Consider the following 6000-nt stretch of genomic DNA (forward strand, 5'->3'; position numbering starts at 1 on the left):
CAACCACCTTGAGATCCTCTGTCTCACTGAAAGTTGGCAAAAACACCTGGACTACTACGCACTCAACCAAACCACCCCCACTGGTTATCATTACCTGGACAAACCACGCCTCGATGGCTGCTCTTGAGGAATCACCCCTGTGTACCGCCAACACATAAAAACCAGCCTGTCTACCATCCAAACTCCATCCTCAATTGAACACATGAAATTCAAAAAAAAACCATGGCCATTTCAATTACCTACCGCCCCCAAAAAACCCATCATGCCTTCCTCTATGACCTATAGGAATTCCTTATCCAGCTCTGCTCTTTTTCACCTTCCATCCTGCTGCTGCGTGATTTTAACATCCAACTCCATAGATTACAAAATAGCCACAGAAATCCTGAAGATGCTTCGATGCTTCAACTTCCCTCAACACATCAACTTCCCCAACCCTAACTGCAGTCACATCCTGGACCTGGTCTGGTCCACTGGAATCACCATCAACCACCTTTCTGACTGTGACGTCAACATCTCCGACCACCTAGCCATCTTCATGGACATGGACATCCCCATCCCAGAATCCAAACACAAGCAAACCATCACTCAAACTCTCCTCTGTCACACCTATCCTCAAAAAACCTGGCCTTGACCCTAACATCCCCAACAACTATAGACCCATTTCCAATTCCAGGAACTTACTGCTACCTCTGCATCGATGGCACCACTGTTCCTTCTTCCACACATATTTGTAACCTTGGTATCATTTTGTTTAAACCCTCTCCTTCGACGGCCACGTCAATCACATCATCTAAAAAACATTGCCCGGATAAGCGCCTCCCTCTGGTCCTCATCTGCTGAAACACTAATCCACGCCTTCATGAGCTCTCGACTAGACTACTGCAACAGCATCCTATACGGTATATCCCAGAAAATCCTCGACAAACTACAATACATCCAAAACCCAGCTGCCCGTCTGCTCTCCTACTCCCACACCAGAGGTCCCGTCACCCCAGTTTTTCGAAATCTCCACTGGCTCCCCATTCAGCAAAGAATCCAGTTAAAAATGATCCTTGTTACATACAAGCCCTTCACAACCTGGCCCCTTCACACCATTATGACGCTCTGCACAAACACACTCCTACCGGCAACCTCAGATCTGCCGACGGCAACCTCCTTAGCACCCCTACTCGGTGCATGAACCGAGCCTCTGGGTACAGTGCCTTCTCTATTGATTTCTCTCGAACTCTTTCCCCCAGCACCTCAGACATTCGCTGTCACTCGCTACTTTCAAAACTGCACTTAAAAATTCACCTATTAAAATCTGCTTTCAACCTGTGATGCTAGGTTTTTTTAATTTTTTTATCTATTACTGTTATAATGTCATCTCTCTGCCTTGATTATATTGTTATTGCTTTTATTGTTTCTGTTTTTTACCATTTAAAGTGTTAAATGTATTATTATTATTATTATTATTATTACACCAAGATGACTTTAGCGACAACAAGTAAGTTCTATTGTAATAAGGAGACAGATCATAAACATGTCTTATATGATGCATATTTTGTATTTATCAAGTTATCCATTTCATCACCTCCAAAGTCATCTTTACATGGAAAAAGCCAGATGGTTCAGCTCTGATGTACATGAACCGTTAAATTCCAAAAGGTTGAGATGGTGCTACGGGTGGCAAAGCTGCAGCTGGCATGGTATCGAGAGGCCTGTGTGGTATCTAGACCACATCCATTCCTGATGGCATCATTCAGGACCACTGGGGCACAAACTGATGCCCACTGATGACTGGCAAGGTCATACGAAAAACTGCCCATGGCTACTAAATATCATGAGGGGATACTGATTATTAAATCATGAACGCCAAACGTAAAATAAGAAGATATAACCTAATTCAAGAGGATTCATTATGCTTTTTTTTCAAGGAGTAACCTAGTGTTTGGTGTCCATTTTTTCTTTGATTTTTTCATAAATATTCAATATCATCTGATTTCTATTAGCGTACGTGTAGGTACACACAATACTACAGCTGGATTAACTCCGTAAATACTAAATGATAAAAAAAAAAAAAAAAAACATCAGAAAATGTATGAAATAGAAGTTGTAATATTTTCAGATGAAAAAGAATCTACTTGACATATTTGGTCCCCCAGTATTCTACTTATCCCAATGTGTTGCCCTAAATTCAGTCTGAAGGGTGTGTTGGATCAAGAGACAAGTGATGTCATTAGTCCTTCTGTCATAGCCTACTGGAACACACAGTATGCACTCCCTTTGTATTGTCCTTGATGATATGACAAAGCATTGGAAATTAACATTTGGAAATATTCTATAGATATGCCAAACACAATCCCTGCTACTTCGAATATGATACAGTCAGGAAGTAGATGCAATTAATTCATTTTTACAATACTCAGGGCTTTAAGCACAACAAAATTATTTTTCCCCTGTTTGTATTGGGGTGGTACCATAATTATCACTGACAGAGATCTCAAAACTTTGACAAAACAACAATAACTATCTGCACGGCTAGATTCCACTTGGAAAACCTAGGAAAACACATTTAATTGTGATTTGGGTGAATTGACATTAGTTGCAGATTTCCCTGTGCACATCTGTTCCAATGTATCAATTGTTTGGCTTATTAAACCAAGTAGAATATGCTGTGGGGAAACAATACCCTCCCTTGGGGAGCAGACAGCACTCAACAGAAGACTGCTTGTTGTCACACATAGGTAATGTAGGTCAGGATAAGTAGACTGGCGAGTACAAAGAAGAGCACTTAGAACCAACCCTCTAAAAATTGTTCATGAATACTGCAGGGTAACGCTTTGTCTTTCTGCTGCTCTGAACCTACACTTGCTTACAAGACGGCTCTGCTTTGGCAATGTGCTTTCCAGCCGTACACAGAATACAACCTGACAGGCCCTACAATTCTGATGTATTGTTGTTAATGTTTAAATGCCTTTACTGCCATGCGAAAACACAGTCATGTACTTCCCCACAAGCTGGATGAAAATTTTTTAGTATGTGAAGCTATTTAAAGATATAAGTTGGAATATGATTGACCAGACTGCACAGGCCTACAAAGCTGACGTCTTTACTTGTGGAACTGCAGCATTTACCGACATTATTTATCTAGTTTGCACAGCTGACAGCGTAAAGCTTTGCATATACAGAACGGCTCTACGGTGGAAGTGATGATTTTGTGCTAAGCTCTTTAAGGTCACAGGAGTTTCAAATGGTAGCGCAGGTGAATCACTCACCAGACACACCTGATTTAAATTAAACCTCTTTGCAGGAGATGTTGGTTCGCTAGAAAAGGTGTAATTTAGAAAAAAAAGCCTGCTTTTGACAGGTGAATGTTGGGGAGGTTTTTGCATTTCAGCGCAAAGCTTGACACTTGTTTACATAGTAAGTTCAAAGCTGTCCAGCTTACAAACTGATATAGCTGCTTATTTAGATGAAAAGTAAGACCCTGTTAAAACCTGTATTTGCATAAAACCTTTGATTTAACAATGATGAATTCACAGCAGAAAGAAACAGCCGCTTTGTCGAGATTAGAAGAGTTTATTTGTCACATTAGTCAGAATTACCTGTGTTGGTGTCAGTTGTATATGGAGTAGGAGCAGAGAGGAAGGCATGGGGAGAGGAAAGGTGAAAGAAGCACAGCGAGGGAGCAACTCTGTTGGGTAGATTGGAAAAAGAAAAAAAGAAGGAAAGGAAGAAAGAGATGCATTCAACTTGTTGCCTCATCAGGTGCTCCCTCATCTCCTCCTGGTGATAATAACTAGCTTTGCACACTGAGCCACAGGAGAGAGGAAAAGCTCCCTTTGCTCATGCTTCCTACTTTCTAGGAGGGCTTGACAGTCGGAGAGGACCCTGAGCAGCTCTGTTGGACTGGGTCTCTTCTGCCCTCAGTGTGGTGGCTGGAAATCTGTCTGCTATGACAGCTGGAGGTCTGTTATGATGAAGGATGGCTGTGGAGTAAGATAAACTGCCAACTTGTGTTTGCTTTTTAGGGGACTGTGATCTGTGATACAGGCACTCTTGCAAAAAGACTGAACTAGACTGAGACGGAGCCAAAGGTAGGGATGAAAGGGGAGACATTTATTGGGATCATGCGTTATTACACCGTCTGCCTCCCTTTTGATTATCATAGAGGTCACATCATCATGAATCAACTATGAAAACAAAACGGAGGATGAGGGAGAGAGGGCAGATATTTAACCAGTCTTCCTCACAAGTCCTAATGCATGCTTCTCACTCTGGCATTTTGTTCATGAACAGATGCTACGACAGATGAACAGCATGACATTGAATAGGTCGAACTATGTTGGCCCCTCTTTAAAAAACAAAAATGGTATACCAACATGGCAAACTACCAATGTAGTGATCATTATTGGTATCTGTAGACTGAATGTTTTTTGTCAGTAGGAAGAGAGAAAAAATATCTCTGGATGTGTCCTGGACCAAATCAAGCTCCCCTTTATGCAACTAAAGTCCATTTTTTACCTTACTGGTACTCACTGCTGAGCCACTCATCACTTCCCAATTCTTACAGAAAATACCTTTTCCTACACCTGAATTATTTTAACACTTCTTTTCATTAGGGTCAATTGAGCAGCCAAGCTCTGCTGGCATAGAACAAGAGTTCCATGAGTGTTCTCTGCTCTTGCTTTTGCTGGATATGTTTTTGTCTGCTTCTGTCTAGAGCTCTGCCTCCTGTTGTGTAAAATTAGGCCGGTCTTACACTGGTAAGGTAATAAAGTTATGCACCACATTGTTGGTGATACAAGCTCAAGCTATTCCTTCCTATTCCTTTTCATTAGTTTTTTGTCTCTGCTCCTCTTGACTTCACACCCTTCTGCCTACTTTTAACTTCTCTCTCATTTCTTTTCCCTTTCTCTCCCTTTATAACCCATCTTTTCATACAACTATATAACTGTGTCTTGCTATGCTTCATGAATTGCAGTGTTTTCCTGAAATTAGAGTCACATTCTGCCTCTTATCCAAATATAAGTATGTGACAAGCCTCTGCATTTAGTTGTCAGTCAAAACTACAGGCCTCCACTCATCACAGTGTCATAGGTGTTGATGAGAAAAAGACTGCAACCTCTATTCTCATACGAGCATTCGGGAACAGCTCAGCGGCCCCATCAATCCCGCCTCCACCAGCCTGACAGAGCCGTAATAACACAAACCGCTGTGACTTTCAAATGCAAAATGAAGGTAAATTAGTAGTCAGCTCACGGTCCTCTGCCACTCTCACAATGATACAAAAAAATGAGGCTAGCTGATGTAATGAATAATAAACTTACTTTCATGGTTACAGTATATTTTCCAAGACAAATTTCCAAGGAGAGCACAGTAGGTTTTTTGGTACAATAAAACAGATTTTATAATGTTGACTTTATACCAAATGATGCAGATGCAGATGTTGATGTACAAGTTATTTTTACACACACACAGCTACAGCAAGCAGTTGAAAGCTGGAGAGTCTGACACCCACTCAGGGTTTTACACTTGTTTTTTTTTTTCTCTGCTGACAACTATGCAGCTCCCCTGGAACAATTTACGGTACGATGCCTGCACTTTGATGTTAACCATTGACGGTATGAGTTGTATTCACTTAGTTTTTTGTAGTCAGTCCAGAACTGGCAAATTTTATGTCAGAATCCTGTTTCTCTAACCTACAGACTAATACTGGAGTCAAGTGTGCATAATTTCAGATAACTATCAAAGCTTGTTTTGAAAATGTTTCAATTTGTTTAGAGGCAGGATTCAGAGTGATTGCAGATTAGGTTACCTACTAGCCTATTGCTGAGTACGCCTCACAATAGAGACTTGTTAGTTTGCATTGTGTTATTGCTTTATTTCATCTATATAAATGTCTTTCTTTTCTTCTTCTATTCCTGTCTTGTTTCCCCCCGACCGCTGCAACATCTTTCAGACTGTCTTGTTTGTGATGTAGAGCTATTTAAATTACTGAATTTGAACATACCATCA

The sequence above is a fragment of the Anoplopoma fimbria genome, chromosome 2, assembly GCF_027596085.1.
Source record: "Anoplopoma fimbria isolate UVic2021 breed Golden Eagle Sablefish chromosome 2, Afim_UVic_2022, whole genome shotgun sequence".
Classification (NCBI taxonomy): domain Eukaryota; kingdom Metazoa; phylum Chordata; class Actinopteri; order Perciformes; family Anoplopomatidae; genus Anoplopoma; species Anoplopoma fimbria.